Consider the following 17,190-nt stretch of genomic DNA (forward strand, 5'->3'; position numbering starts at 1 on the left):
GTGAGACACAGTCTCACTCTGTCACCCAGGCTGGAGTGCACTGGCACCATCTCGGCTCACTGCAAACTCTGCCTCCTGGGTTCAAGCAATTCTCATACCTCAGGCTCCCAAGTAGCTGGGATTACAGGCATGCAGCCACCACGCCCAGATAATATTTGTATTTTCAGTAGAGATGGAGGTTTCACCATGTTGGCCAGGCTGGTCTTGAACTCCTGGCCTCAAATGATCCACCCACCTTGGCCTTCCAAAGTGCTGGGATTACAGGTGTGAGCCACCGCACCAGGCCTTGATTTACTTTTTCTGGACTATGTCCGTGTCACCCTCCAGTGACTCGAGGGCCAATAGTGGTAATGTTTGGAGCATTTACTGTGTTCTAGGAAGTATGTCAAGCATTTTACATGGACTATCTTATGTAATCATCACAATACCCCTGTAAGAAATATACTAATATTTCCATATGAAACATGAGGAAACCAAGAGTTAAGATCCCCAAATTGCTTCTCTGAAAGGCAAAGCCTCTCTACTGCTCAGCCCCAAGAGTCTCTTCCAGGTTGTGCCTCAGAATCTTACTCTGGATTTTTTCTTTTCCTCCGTGTATCAAGCCCCAGGGGCTTAGCCTGCTTTTCTCCCCCGGAGGGAGGCATACACCATCCAATGGGGTGACAGACGAGGGGCACTGTGAAGGGGGCTAGAGTCCCCCAATCATTCTAGCTTCCACCCTCCTTGTTACCCTTGAATGTAAACATGTACTTTTTTAAAAAAAATTTATTTGAAGAGTTTTACTGCTGAGCTATGGGGAAAGAGATAGGATAATAAAATTAGCAAGCAGAAATATTATAAAGGTTCTGGAATGTTAGAAAATTTTTACAAACATGGCTCCTGATTCAGAAAGTTCGTGAGTCCCTCTGAGATGGTAAGAGGATATGCCTGACACATGGCACACGTGGCTCCTCTGTCACCTGACCATTCCAATGCTGCCAGCACTATAATTAATTTTCCTTCCCAGAGTTTCCCCAGATGAATGGTAGTCCATGAGGCTCTGACAGGACAAAGGAAAAATATCCTGGGTCTGAATAAACAGTTATATGTATACAGTATGTGGATTTTAATTTTTATTTTATTATTGTTATTATTATTATTATTATTATGAGACAGAGTCTCTCTCTTTCGCCCAGGCTGGAGTGCAGTAGCATGATCTCGGCTCACTGCAACCTCTGCCTCCTGGGTTCAAGTGATTCTCCTGCCTCAGCCTCCCAAGTAGCTGGGATTACAGGCATGCGCCACCATGCCTGGCTAATTTTTGTATTTTTAGTAGAGACGGGGTTTTGCTATGTTGGCCAGGCTGGTCTCAAACTCCTGACCTCAAGTGATCCACCCTCTTCAGCCTCCCAAAGTGTTAGGACTGCAGACATGAGCCACTGTGCCCGGCAGTATGTGGATTTTTAAATTGCAATATGCATTCAACAAGCAGATAAGTAGTAAAAAGTGAATTTGTACTATGTTTTATATTATGAGCAATTACAATACTATTTTGAGCCTTAAAATTGAGCAGAAAATTGAGCCAGACACGGTGGCTCATGCCTCCTTTGGGAGGCTGAGAGGCAGGAGGATTGCTTGAGGCCAGGAGTTTGAGGTTAATGATCTTGCCACTGTACTGCATACCTGTGTGACAGAGTGAAACCTTGTATCTTATTTTTTTAAAAGGTTACAGTAGAGGTGGGGCAAGGAAAAAAATTGAGCAGAAAATGACTCAATGCAGTACCTGACCTTGACTGTGCAGGCCTGGGTTATGGACACTTACACTTAATAAGATGCTTAAGAATAAAAATCAGTTGAGACTAAATATTCTTGTGAGTTGGAAGCTAACTCCTTACTAAAGTCCCACATTACCTAGTAACTACCCTAGAACAAGCATCTGCAGCCCCATTTTCAACAGAGAACGTCACTACGCAATGCAGTGCAAACACATAACAGTAAAACATCTTCACAGTTTGGCTGGGTTTTTCTCTATACTCTTCCCCCACCCTTACCCCCCCGCCCCGCCTTTTTTTTTCAGGTCAACTATATTTTCAAGGAGGTAAGGGAAGGTGTGAGATTTGGAAATGAATAGTGGTGACAGGAGTGAGAGGTTAGAAAAGGAAGTTATTTTTAGGAAGGCTTGGATGGAAGGGAAAAGTGAGTTGCATTTGGGGCATGGAGCTAGGGGAAGTCAGGCCAAGGGACAGCTGGGTAACTGTTGAAGGGTTTGCTTCATTCTCTAGTGCCTCTCATTTCTTACATATTCGTAATCCTTCCTCACCAAGTAGTAAAAGGAAGGCAGGCACAAACTCCTGGGGGGGCTCTTGTTCATTTTAGCCTCCCTCTCCAGTCTTGGAGGGGGACGATTCACTCGGCATTCAGAAAATGCTTCTGGAGCACCTAGTAGGTGCAGGACTGTCTTCTAGGTCCAACAGGGAGTACACAAACATGATAGCTGCTCTGCAGTTGCTGAGGTCCTTTTACAGCTGGTAACAATGACCCACAAACTTGAGATACTCACCCACCAAAACTACATTCTCCTTCAAATAGTATACAGCATGTATACTATGCCCTCACCATGGCCACAGCATACCCAGCAATGGTTCGTATCTGCCTTTTTTGAAAATTATCAACTGGCAATCCAAAATGCCATAGAAGTGTCATCAGAATAGACTAATAGTATCTTTCCCAGGAGACAAGTGGTGAGTTATTCCTATTTGTAAAAAGCAAGGGATTAGGGATTTAAGTAATTTGGCTAAGTTTATTCACTAAGTTATTTTATTTCGGTGCCTTAAGTGGGTCTCAAGGCCTTTGAATTTGTAGACCTTTAAGTAGAATATTAACTAGAAATTTCATACTAGTTGTGGCTTATTTGAAACCAAATAACTAAACCTAGCACTTTATTTTTTTTGCGTTGATCGTATGTTTTTCATGTTATATGATTAGGGCAAATACAATTTTTTAAAAAAAGGATATAACCAAGAATTTAATACTTTTAAAACTAATGGCAACAAACACAAAACCTTCCGTAAATGATCTTAAAAAACCATGCCTATGCAGAATTGAGGCTCCTGTATAGCTTCTTTTTAACGCCTTTCTCTTTAAAATATGAGTGCTCACAAGACTATGACCCTGTCTTTCTTTGTATTGTTATTTTTTAATGATCACTTTAACAGTGAACAGCAATGATGGGAAAGCCAGGGCCCTAGACACCTGGATTTTATTTCTATTTTTGCTCCAGTGTCATTTAGGAATGTTAGACCTCTACGCCTCCCTTTCTTTAAAATGGGTATGACACTTTTACCACTTAATACTTATGCTTTGAAATCTTAGGATAATCATTGTCTATTTTCCATAAGTATCACCTAGTAATAACACTAATAGAATTTGGGGATCAGCCAGGCGTGGTGGCTCACGCCTGTAATCCCAGCACTTTGGGAGGCCGAGGCAGGCGGATCATGAGGTCAGGAGATTGAGACCATCCTGGCTAACACGGTGGAACTCCGTCTCTACTAAAAATACAAAAAATTAGCCGGGTGTGGTGGTGGGCGCCTGTAGTCCCAGCTACTCAGGAGGCTGAGGCAGGAGAATGGCGTGAACCCGGGAGGCGGAGCTTACAGTGAGCCGAGATCGTGCCACTGCACTCCAGCCTGGGCGACAGAGGGAGACTCCGTCTCAAAAAAAAAAAAAAAAGAATTTGGGGATCAAAAATGTGAAATAGGATCACTGTGTTGATAACGTTAAGGGCAAATTTCACTTCCAGTCCAGGGCCTAGACACCTACATGCCCTCCATATCTGTACTAAACCATAAATGGGCCAAACTGTCCAACCTTGACCGCTCCTGGCCCTTAATGCTTCATCATAGTCCGTAGCAAAACACTATTGCTAAGATAAAGTAGAAGAGAGTGATCTCAGCTAGACACAATCCTATTTTTAAAGAGGACTATGCTTCAATATCATTCTATCTTTGCTTTTACTATTAGACTTTATTTTTAGAGCAGATTTAGGTTTACAAAATAATTAAGCAAAATGTAGAGTTCCCCTATACCTCCTTTCTGCCTGCCTCCCCACCGGTCTCCCCTATTAGTAACATTTTAAATTAGTGTAGGCCGGGCACGGTGGCTTTTGCCTGTAATCCCAACACTTTGGGAGGCCGAGGTGGGCCGATCCCGAGGTCAGGAGTTTGAGATCGGCCAGGCCAACATGGCAAAACCCCGTCTCTACTAAAAATACAAAAAATTAGCTGGGCGTGGTGGTGTGCACTTGTAATCCCAGCTACTCCAGAGGCTGAAGCAAGAGAATCACTTGAACCCGGGAGATGGAGGTTGCAGTGAGCTGAGATCACACCATTGCACTCCAGCCTCAGTGACAGAGCAAGAATCCCCTCTCAAAAAAATAAATAAATGAATGAATTAGTGTAACCCATTCTTTTTATTCTATAACATGCACCCGTGCACGCACGTATGTGTGGGTGTGGTCTTGGACTTCAGGCCTCAGGCAATCCTCCCACTTCAGCCTCCTGAGTAGGTGGGACTACAGGCACACACCACTGAATCCAGTTTATTTGATAATTTTTAAATAATTAGAGACAGCTATTGCTTCTGCAAATAAGAAAATAAGTATTTTAGTGAGCTTAAGCAGTCAGACCTATTAGCTACCAACAGAAGAATTACTTTGGCACCATTTATACCCAAACTAAAATCATTGTATTTGATAGGAATGCTTATATTTAAACAGCTGTTCAGCTAGTTGGGGGCATAATTTGCAACAAACATGGTAAAGAAAGTCCTAAACTTTTCACACTAAACTGTAGACTGAGGCTCTACTCCCAACTCTTCCCTCAGCTGGTGACTTTGGCTGAATCTCTGTGGAACTCTGAGTTGGATTAGAAAATCTAAAAGAGACCTTTCCAGTTCAAAATTTTATTAATTGATTAATACTTTGTTTTCCAAAGTGAGTGGAAGGCTATTTTATGTGGCTCATGATTTTAATTTATTTATATAGTTGTTTTTATTTTAAGGTATATTTAAAAATCTGCCTCAAACTCAGATTTCACAAATATCATTGCTTAAGATGAGACTATGTTTTAAAAATTGGACAATTTATGTCAAATTAAAGAAAATGTTGGTATCTAATAGTACAAGTAACATGGACCTGTCAAAAATCAGAAGTAAAGGGTGACTAGGTACAGTGGCTTACACATGTAATCTCAGCGCTTTGGGAGGCCAAAGGCAGTAGGGTGGCTTGAGTCCAGGAGTTCGAGGCTGCAGTAAGCTATGATCATGCCACCGCACTCCAGCCTGGGAGGAGACAGAGAGAGAGAAAAAAGAAGTAAAGTGTATTAGTTCGTTCTCGAATTGCTGTAAAGAACTACCCAAGACTGGATAATGTATAAAGAAAAGAGGTTTAACTGACTCACAGTCCAACAGGCTGTACAGGAAGCATGGCTGGGGAGGCCTCAGGAAATTTACAATCACGGCAGAGGGTGAAGGGGAAGCAGCACCTGTGATGAGGCTGGAGAAAGGGGAAGAGGGAGCAGGGGGAGGGACTACACACCTTTAAACAACCAGATCGCGAGAGAACTCACTCACTATCACGAGAACAGCAAGGGGGAAATCCACCTCCATGATCCCATCACCTCCCACCAGGACCCTCCTCCAACATGGGGGATTACAATTCGACATGAGATTTGGGCGGGGACAGAAATCCAAACCATATCATAATGTATAACTGAAAAAATTCAGGAAATACTGGATTAATTAATTTATTCATCCATCCAAGACATCCATCTCCACGTCGAAGAGAGCTGTGTCCCAGAACTCTTGTTTTAAACCTAAACAATTTGGCTCAATTAATGAACAAGTACCTTGGACTCTACAGGTGAAAGAAAGCACAATAAGAAAAGTATTCGGTTGGTGCAAAAGTAATTGTTGTTTTGCCATTAAAAGTAATGGCAAAAACCGCAATTAATTTTGCACCAACCTAATACTATATCAGAGAAATGCTTGCAAGTTAAGTAGCACAGACCAGGAGCGATTAAATCTGATTCCAAAATCCCTCCAACATTTCCTGAAACTAGACAAAGTCTACAGGGCCAACTTGCAAATAAAGAGAAGGGCTGAATTAACCGGTCTTAACGTTTTTCAGGGTATAACAATTTCCTTATATTATGTGGCATATGTAATCTGACATATTAACCATGAACTTATCCAAGTATTCAAGTTCATCCATAGCTCTTTCCTAAGTAAAATGCTGTCATGATTCTATCTTTAGGCAACCTTATACCCTGCAGCACCAACTGGCCTTCCATCTGGGAGGACAGCAGAAATTTCTTTTTACATTTTTTTCATTATTTATTTATTTATTTTATTGAGACAGGAGTTTCACTCTGTTGCCCTGGCTGGTCTCGAACTCCTGGGCTCAAGCGATCCTCCTGCCTTAGCCTCCCAAAGTGCTGGGATTACAGGTGTGCTCCGCCGTGCCCAGCTTAGAAATTTGACTCATTTCCATTTGAGATTTCCTTCCCTTACCTCAAGTATCTAAAGCATGTTTTGTTTGTTTGTTTGTTTGTTTGTTTGTTCTTTTTTCAGAGACAGAGTTTCACTCTGGTTGCCCAGGCTGGAGTGCAATGGCACGATCTTGACTCACTGCAACCTCCACCTCCCAGATTCAAGCGATTCTCCTGCTTCAGCCTCCCCAGTAGCTGGGATTACAGGCATGCGCCACCACACCCGGATAATTTTTGTATTATTAGTAGAGATGGGGTTTCTCCATGTTGGTCAGGCTGGTCTCAAACTCCCAACCTCAGGTGATCAGCCCATCTCGGCCTCTCAAAGTGCTGAGATTACAGGCGTGAGCCACCGCGCCTGACCAGCATGTGGTGTTTCTTTAATCCTCATGTGGACCATATAAGGGCAAAAAGAATAATGCGTCTTACTCATCCTTATAAGCCATATACCTTTGTTCAATGTCGGAAACAAATACTTGTTGAGCCAAAAATTTAGATAACTTAATTATGAATAAAGCATGATCCGCTTCTGCCAAACATACACTTAAGATATCAGTCATTTGCAAGTTTTATATGTTCAGTTTTCTGGATTTTTCCGTGTCCTAACCATAAGAAGTCAGAAGGCAAAGAATTTGGAGCATATGTCTCAGTTCCTCTACATGAGTTACAATATAGTGCTCTACCCCCTCAGCTCTTTTAGAGAGTGGACAGCAGGCACTACACGTAAACAATTATTTCTGCGGTGTGCAAAGCTGTCATTGCGATACCTGCTATTTGATGCAATGTCCTGTATTCAAAGATTCCTTTACTAATCTCCTATTTAAGTTTGGGCAGTCTTCATTGATGTATGCTGATTGTTTCTTTGTCAGAAAGTAAAACCTTTTTTTTTCTTTAGCTTCTAGGAAAATCAGTCCTCAATTACAGTAATCCGCTTATCTCAAGTATTTAGTAATCTCTTGCCTCTGTTACTTCTAGAAAATGGTAATAGCTAATGTTTAGAATCCTGTGTGCTAGGATCATGGCTAGCATATAGGACTTTAACAGCCACAATGACTCTATGAAGTGTATGCTAGGACATTTTAGGACACCATGACCTAGAGAAGCGAGACTTCTTGTCCAAAGACCTGCAGTTAGTATTGACCAAACACAAGTAGCCTGACTCCAACACCTGCGCTGCTAACCACTCTCCTGTGTTTTTATCCTCAATTATTCTATTTCACATGGTGTTTTACAAATAAATATATTTCAAGCTTTTTTTTTAAAAAAAGGAGAAAGTTATTGATCCTAAATTATCAATTGTGTCATAAGTCTTTCTGTAGGTTTTTTTTTTGTTGTTATTTTAGTGTTTTGTTTTGTTTTTTTAAGACAGAATCAGTCTCGCTTTGTCGACCAGGCTGGAGTGCAGTGGCGCGATCTCGGCTCACTGCAATCTCTGCTTCCCGGGTTCAAGCAATTCTCCTGCCTCACCCTCCCGAATAGCTAGGATTACAGGCACGTGCCACCACGCCCAGCTAATTTTTTGTATTTTTAGTAGAGACAGGGTTTCACCATGTTGGCCAGAATGGTCTCGAACCCCTGAAGTCAGATGATCCGCCTGCCTCACCCTCCCAAAGTGCTGAGATTACAGGCGTGAGCCACCGCACCTGGCTCATTTTTCGTATTTTTAGTAGAGAGGGGATTTCACCATGTTGACCAGGATGGTCTCGAACTCCTGACCTCAGATGATCCACCCTCCTCGGCCTCCCAAAGTGCTGGGATCACAGGCGTGAGCCACCGCCCCGGCCTGTTTTGGTGTTTTTAAAAATATGGAAAGCTTCATGAATTCATGTATCATCCTTGCTCAGGGACCATGCTGATCTTCTCTGTATCATTCTTCTTTTATATTTGTAATGGATCTGCTTTTATGTTAGTATCCCATGGAAAGTTTGTTTGGTGTGATGTGCCATTACTCCAGTTCATAATAGACATTCCTCAGTCATTCTCTTCTTGACGTACATGGAACAAGACGATGTGATTTAAGGATATACATTTCATGGCTTCCTCCCTAAATAGTCACACCCACAGCTGAAGCACCCACCCTAGCAACTGAGAGAAAGTAATTGTGTGCTCCAAACAACAGTTTAAAAGTAGGAGGCTGAGGGAGAACCTAAGCTCCACGCCTTTTCCTGAGTCCTTGGCACAGTGATTGGAGTTTTATCTGGCATACCAGTTCCCGGGGTTTCAAATGACAGAATGGCAGCATTAACCCAACTCTCTAAGGCTGCCACTGTACATTGACTGAGCACAGAGGGTATATAGCTTCTGTCCCCATCCTTTCTAGTTATCTACCAGATATCTTTGGGGTGCAGTTATCTGTGTATCTGCACCCCAAATATTTTAAATATTAACCATCCTCTCTCTTACACCTAAAAATGTTGAGGAACTATATATTGTTGTAGTGTATCTAGTACGTGCTAATAAGTACCAAAATCTCAAAATTAATAGGTTTGTAAATGGTGCTATTGCAGATAAATAGAATGTGTCATCTTAGTTTATTTATTTGCATGCATATGTATATGCATGTATGCATATATATGTGTGCATGTTTTCTGCTATAGAGAATAGAACAAACCTGAAATGGAGGTTGGAGAATTTTATCCACATGTAGAATCAGTGTGTGCCTGCGCTTCCTTTTCTCTGTTGCAACCACTGTCAACTGCTTTCCATGACTTAATATCTTAGACTGAATTTCTGCTCTTGCTATGTTTAGAATCTATTTTTAACTTGGCCAACTGATTTACTACGGAGCATGTGAGCGTTGCTATTTTAAAATATATAATAGTTGTCCCCAGAACCCGCTAAAAACTCTGTAGAAAAACCATTGTGGGCCCGTCCCATTCCATGGCACATTTTCCAGAATGTAGGGTAATGATTTTAAAAGAAAATAAGCATTTACTTAGTTCCTAACGTGTATCAGGCAACAGGCTGTGTGCTTATTTATGTTTTCTTAGTTAATCCTCAAAAAAATCCTGTGTTGGTAGAGATTTCTTGCCTTACCAAGCACATTGTAACCCTGCATGTAAGTATGAAGCTGTGTACTGAGAGTAAAGATCGTGGGTATTCATGCCAATCCATCCTGAATTCACACCCTATCTTTGCCACTTGTTAGCTACGTGAACTTCAGCAAATTACCAAACCTCTCTGAGACTCAGGTTTTTCATTTGTAAAATAACAGCAATAATACTTCCTTGCAAATTGTTGTGAAGAAACATTGATGGAGTTGACGTAGCATATTATGCACTTCTACAGGGTCTGGCACAAGCAGTAACACAGGAAAAAGAAGTTACTGCTATTCTTTTTTTTTATGATTCTGAATTTTTTTCGTGTCCTGGAAAAGAAAAAAAATTCAAAGAGTTTGGAAGATGCAGGTTAAAGTAGCATGTAGTTAAAGGGTTGCTACACTGCTCCTAGAACTCTTCGACCTGGGCAGTTTCAATTTGAGCAGCTGGAAGCTGTAGTAATCCAGTGTGGCTTTTGAACAACTGCCAGGCCTTTCCGTTGGGGCCTTTCGCCCCTGGGAGTCTTCTGACATCTGGAGGAATTTCATGAGTAGTCGCTGGTTATTGTTTAACAGGATATTAGCTTTGAACAGGTGTGTCTTTGCCTGCTGGGTCTCAACACAACTTACGAAGAAGCAACTCGTCATACACCTACAGGGCAAATTCTTGGTTCTTATATCTACATCCAACTGGGGCTGGGTTAAAAACCACGTGTAATGATTTCAGAATCCCTACAGCGCCTCTAGGAGACCAACTGGGTGTTTTCTGGATCAAGGGCCCAAGGAGCTTTTCCGGATGGTCTTGAGGTGATGCCTTGTGACTTTGAGTTTTCCCTGAATGCCAACCAGTACAACAGATTTGGTCTATCTCCTCTGCTCAAGTGGCTCTTTAAGTTTGGTTTTCTTTACTGCCAGCTATGGAACTATTACATTACGAGACATTGATACAGTTTCTTCAGTTTAAAGGCAGGAGTTAGGAAACCTTGGCTACTGAGGTTGATGTGGAAGCAGGAAGGGGTCTTATTTTGGCTGGGTACCTACTATAGTGCCAGGAACTTCACAAGGGAGGTAACACCATTGCACCAGGCAAGTTGGGGGAAGTTTTCTCCCAACACAACTATATTTGCTTAGCATCAAATCTCATATTTAGCTTATTTCTGTTTTCTTTTCTCTTTCTCTTTCTTTTCCTTCCTTCCTTCCTTCCTCCCTCCTTCCTTCCCTCCCTCCTTCCTTCCTTCCTTCCTTTCTCTCTTTCTTTTTTCTTTCTTTCTTCTTTCCTTTTTAAGGCAAGGTCTCACACTGTCACCCAGGCTGGAATGCAGTGGCATGATCATGGCTCACTGCAGCCTCTACCTCCCACGCTCAAGTGACCCTCCCACCTCAGCCTCCCAAGTAACTGGGACTACAGGCTCATTCCACCACACCCAGCTAACTTTATGTTTATTTTTTGTAGGATGAGGACTCACTATGTTGTCCAGGCTGGTCTCAAACCCCTGGACTCAAGCGATCCACCCACCTCAGCCTGTCAATGTGCTGGGATTACAGGCCTGAGTCACCATGCCAGGCCTTTCATAGTAGTTTAAAAGCAAATTGTTTTATATGACTACGGCAAGAAATAAATCATTTTCTTCTGGTTAACTAAACAAAGTGAAAAGAAATTCTGAGCCATTATCCATTGAGTGTCTACTGATAATTTATGTCCCCTGGCTGGCGTGCAATGGCTCAGGCCTATAATCCCAACAATTTTGGAGGCTGAGGCAGGCAGATTGTTTGAGCCGGAGTTCAAGACCAGCCTGGGCAACGTGGCGAAACCCGTCTCTACTAAACATACAAAAAATTAGCCGGATGTGGTGGCACACACCTGCAGTCCCAGCTACTTAGGGGGCTGAGATGGGAGGGTCGCTTTTTTTTCTTTTTAGACAAGGTCTCACTCTGTCTCTCAAGCTGGAGTGCAGTGGCACAATTATAGCTCACTGCAACATCAAACTCCTGGGCTCAAGCGATCCTCTTGCCTCAGCCTCCTGAGTAACTAGGACTACAGGTGTGTGCCAACACGTCTGGCTAATTTTTGTATTTTTAGTAGAGACAGGGTCTCCCTGTGTTGCCCAGGTTGGTCTCAAACTGCTGGCCTCAAGTGATCCTCCCACCTCAGCCTCCCAAAGTGTTGGCATTATAGGCATGAGCCACTGTGCCCGGCCAAAATTTTTAATATCTCTCTCTTGTGCACAATCCTGTTTAGAAAACTCTTGTTTTATTTGCCTTAAATAGGCAGTCAGGGTTTATGTAAATTGTTGATTGTTCATATACAATTTTATCAGCAACAATCAAATATACAATCACAAAGCTTATACAGTTGCCCAAACTATTCTGAAAAAATAGATTTTGAATTTTAATGTCTAAATCTAGCTTACTAGCCAGGCATGGTGGCTCATGCCTGTAATCTCAGCACTTTGGGAGGCCAAGGCAGGCAGGTCACCTGAGGTCAGGAGTTCGAGACCACCCTGGCCAACATGGTGAAACCCCATCTCTACTAAAAATATAAAAATTAGCTGGGTGTGGTAGTGGGCATCTGTAATCCCAGCTATTCAGGAGGCAGAGTCAGGAGAATCGCTTAAACTCAGGAGGCGGAGGTAGCAGTGAGCAGAGGCTGTGCCACTGCACTCCAGTCTGTGCAACAGAGCAAGACTCTGTCTCAAAGTCAGTCAATCAATCAATCAATCAATATAGCTTACTATCCTGTTCATTGTATCTAAAAAGTGTCCGTGTTTAAAATTTTGGTGTTCTTGGTAAAGTATTTGCAATGAATTGGGCATCTTTGTAGAAACAGTTTAGTTTTCATTTGAATGTCCAGCAGGCAGAGATTAGAAATTGTTATAAAGTCGATCTATTTTAATGTGGTTCATTTAACTGATTTAATCCATATATTATCAGACTTGAATGGGACTTTTCAGGGAATTTAGTTTGCCTTCTTTGTATTTAAGGCTTTCAGATTTTATAGAAGTAAACTCAGTGAAAAGGATAGTGTTATTTAAAATTATTTTGCCACGATTTAGAAAGATTAACTATTTTTTCAATCAGTGGCTCACGCCTGTAATCCCAGCACTTTGGGAGGCAAAGGTGGGCGGATCACAAGATCAGGAATTCGAGACCAGACTGGCCAATATGGTGAAACCCCGTCTCTACTAAAAATACAAAAATTAGTTGAGCATGGTGGCAGGCACCTGTAATCCCAGCTACTCGGGAGGCTGAGGCAGGAGAATCACTTGAACCCGAGAGGCAGAGTTGCAGTGGGCAGAGATCGCACCACTGCACTCCAGCCTGGGTGACAGAGCGAGACTCCATCTCAAAAAATAAATAAATAAATAAATAAATAAATAAATAAATAAAATAATAATAATATATGCACATGGTACAAAATTCAAAAGTTACAACAGCTATATAGTGAAAAAGCAGCCTGCCTCCCTTCTTTCCCCTGACCTGATATCCCTCTCTAGATATAGTTGTCAGCTTTTTGTTTCTCTCTACTTTTTAAAAACCAGATGCAAATATTTAAGTTCTTCGAGCAGTGTCTGGTTACCTTCCTTTTAGAATAACAACAAAAAAAAAAATGGCATAGCATAGCATCTTTCCAGAATCCTGTACAAGGTGTTTATTTTACATATGAAACACAGAGAAAATAAAATTTGCTTAGTTTTCACTGAGCCTTGGGAAAGTCTTTTATTGCACGTTAATACAATAATGATAGTAAGCTATCATTATATATAACTACAATGACCATATATTGTATATTTTAAATAAATACAAAACTCATTGAAATTAAAGATAATAGTCTTAATAGTTGATAATCATTTTTGTATATACTATTTCTCTGATTTGTAAATTCTTGAATTAAAACTTCTCATGAATTTATATAGGAATTGAAAAAAATCTAATTTCCCCTAACTGGAAATCAATGCTGCTTTTCTAATTTTTTTTATATGCAAGTTCAAAAAGTAGTATGTACGATCTGTGCTCCCAGAAACTGACCTGAAATAAGGGGGAAAAACAAGTAGTATGTACTGGACATTTTAAGTATATTATGTCTAATTCTCATAACAGCCTTGCAAGATTGGGTTTGTTGCCCTCTTTGGAGATGAGGAACCTGAGGCTCTGAGAATTGAAGTGACTTGCCACAGGTTCACAGCAAGAAGTGCAAAGCTGAGGTGTACACCTAGTTCACACCCACATCCTGGTCCACAGTGTTGTTAGAAACACAGAATCTACTAGTCTGGAAAAAGGTGGGATGCTTGACAGTGTGGATCTCCCTTCATTAAGGCACGTGCCAAAAGCCTGAAGACATGTTCCTAAACAAAATGGAGTCAGGGATGCTAGAGGAAATAGGTTAGGTGAAGTGATAACAGATAAAATAACCATGTTCTCTGAAGACCTGATTCGCAGCCAACGTATTTCTGGGAGTAGGTACAATAGGGCTCTGTCATTGGCCCTGTTCTAATCAACGTCTTATTAATGCTTGAGACCAGAGCAGTAAGTAAAATATGGTAGAACTTATAAATAACTATTGAACAAATTAATGAATGAATAAGGATATTTGTGTTGTGCTGATCATAGCTTTATTTTATTTTATTTTATTTTATTTTATTTTATTTTATTTTGAAACAAAGTCTCGCTCTGTCACCCAGGCTGGAGTGCAGTGGCACGATCTCAGCTCACTGCAACCTCTGCCTCCTGAGTTCAAGCGATTCTCATGCCTCAACCTCCTGAGTGGCTGGGATTACGGGCGCGTGCCACCATGCCAGGCTAATTTTTGTATTTTTAGTAGAAATGGGGTTTCACCATGTTGGCCAGGCTGGTCTCAAACTCTTAACCTCAGGTGATCCGCCCGCCTTGGCCTCCCAAAATGCTGGGATTACAGGTGTGCACCACCACACCCGGCCAGATTTTTCACTGCTGAGTTGAGTTTCTTGTATATTCTGCATATTAGTCTCTTGTCAGATGAATAGTTTGTAAATATTTTCTCCCATTCAACAGGTTATCTCTTCATTCTGTTGATTTTCTGTGCTGTGCAGAAGCCTTTTAGTTTAATATAGTCCCATTTGTCTATTTGTTTTAGTTGCCTCTGTTTTTGAGGTCTTAGCCATAAAATATTTGCCTAGACCAATGTCCTGGAGTGTTTCCTTCTAGTAGTTCTACAGTTTGGGGCCTTACATTTAAGTCTTTAATCCATCTTGAGTTGATTGTTGTATATGGTGAGAGACAACTTTCATTCTTTCTCCTATGACTGTCCAGTTTTCCCAGCACCATTTATTGAAGAGGGTGTCCTTTCCTCAGTGTATGTTATTGGCACCTTTGTCATAAATCAGTTGGCTATAAATATGTGGATTTATTTCTGGGTTCTCTATTCTGTTCCACTGGTCTATGTGTCTATTTTTATACCAGTACAATGCTGTTTGGGTTATTGTAGCCTTGTAATATGTTCAGAAGTCAGATGGAAAAATGCCTCCAGCTTTGTTCTTTTTGCTCAAGATTGCTTTGGCTATTCAGGCTCCTTTTTGGTTTCATGTGAATTTTAGGGTTGTTTTTCTTTCTATGAAGAATGTCACTGGTATTTTGGTAGATTCATTAATCTGTCGATTGCTTTGGGTAGTATGGCCATTTTAACAATTCTAATTCTTCCAATCCATGAGCCTAGGGTGTCTTTCCTTTTGTTTGTGTCCTCGACAATTTCTTTCATCAGTGCTTTGTAGTTTTCCCTGTAGAGAGCTTTCACCTTCTTGGTTAAATTTGTGTGCAGGGTTTTTGTGTGTGCATAGTTATTGTACACGGGATTGCCTTCTTGATTTACATTTCAGCCAGTTCTTCATTGGTGTATAGAAACACTACTGATTTTTGTATGTTGATTTTGCATCCTGATACTTTACTTAATTTGTCTATTAGTTCTAAGAGTTTTGTGGTGGAGTCTAGGTTTTTCTATTTTTTTTTCTTTGTATAAGGAGTCTGACACCATATAGATTTTTCTAAATATAAGCATGTCATCTGCAAAGAGGGACAATTTGACTCCTTCTTTTCCCATTTGGATGCCTTTTATTCCTTTCTCTTGCCTGATTTCTCTTGCTAGGATTTCCAGTACTATGTTGAATACGGGTGGTGAAAGCGTAAATCCATCTTACAACTTTTTAATACAGTACTTTTAATGTTAGGCACAGTTTGTTTCTGTCGCTTGTGATAAAACACAAGAAAGATATATATCTACTTGTTCTTCAGTGCACATTGTATATTCAGCGAGGTTCTTGGCTTATGATATCTGCTTGGACAATGACAAAAATAGGTAATCAATGCTGGCTAACATTAGCAAGGAGGAGAGAAAAGTTGAAGCTAGTGGCTGGACACTAGGGCTATTTTTATTCCCCATTATTGTGAGTTTTTGAGAGCGATTCCAAATGCTTCCTGGAATAATCCAACATTGCTTGCATTTTGTAGGGAGTTCTGTACTAATGTCTATATGACCTACGAACTATTCTTGCCAAAGAAATTGAACCTGAATCTACTCAAGCTTCCAAAGCTTTCATTTACAGAAAATGCTGGGGAATGTAAAGTTAAATGACACCAGGAGGGAGCAAACAAGCAAATCCAGGATGTGAGATATTTTATACATCAATTAAACAAGTATCTTCTATAAGTCAATGACATGTTTTAAATAAGTAGGACACCATGAATGTATATACCTAATATGTATCCACAAAAATTAAAAATAAAAAAAATTTTAGATGCGTTGGAAGAAAAGGACTCAAAATCAAAAGCAACTTGAGATATTGTAACAGCCAAATGTAATGTGTACATTCTGATTCAAACATACCAACTGTGACATACAAAGAAGAGTACGTTTACAAGTAACAATCCAAAAAGAAAATTTCTCCAAAACCCATTATTGATATAGTGCCATAGAAAACTTTGATGTTAAATAATATGATTTTCATGTAATAGTAATAAAAATATACCCTGCAAAATAGAAAACAGTAGTCTGAGATGTATGAGTTCTAATTATGATTATTGTTCTGTGAACTTGAACACATTACATAATACAGTCAGCTGTAAAATGGAAAGACCAATACCTCATGAAATGGTTATTCAAAGCACCTAATAAAAGTTATGGTAAAAACATGCTAAGCGTAAGTGCTACAGCTACAGCTTTCAAATAATAGTCCTATAGCGTGGTGGGCAACCTCTGGGGTGGCCCTCAGTGATCTTCTCCTGCTGAGATTCCCACCCTTATGTAACTCCCTTCCCTTGAGTATGATGTCACTTCACAAATTAGGTTACAAAAAGGGGCCAGGCCTGTAATCCTGTAATCCCAGCACTTCGGGAGGCCGAGGCAGGTGGATCACCTGAGGTCAGGAGTTTGAGACCAGCCTGGCCAGCATGGTGAGACCCGGTCTCTACTAAAAATACCAAAATTGGCCAAGCGTGGTGGCGGGCACCTGTAATCCCAGCTACTCAGGAGGCTGAGGCATGAGAATCTCCTGAACCTGGGAGGTGGAGGTTGCAGTGAGCTGAGATCATGCCACTGCACTCCAGCCTGGGTGACAGAGCAAGACTCTGTCTCAAAAAATAAAATAAAATAAAATAAAA

At 40.9% G+C, this 17,190-nt stretch overlaps 1 non-coding gene across 1 annotated transcript; it reads right to left on the minus strand.

The window, feature by feature from the left end:
* Positions 1-8,326: 8,326 nt before the first annotated feature.
* LOC112438327 (U6 spliceosomal RNA) lies at positions 8,327-8,430 on the minus strand. Its single transcript, XR_003026779.1, has one exon. It is a non-coding gene; the product is annotated as a U6 spliceosomal RNA (small nuclear RNA).
* Positions 8,431-17,190: the final 8,760 nt, after the last annotated feature.

The sequence above is a fragment of the Pan paniscus genome, chromosome 1, assembly GCF_029289425.2.
Source record: "Pan paniscus chromosome 1, NHGRI_mPanPan1-v2.0_pri, whole genome shotgun sequence".
Lineage (NCBI taxonomy): Eukaryota > Metazoa > Chordata > Mammalia > Primates > Hominidae > Pan > Pan paniscus.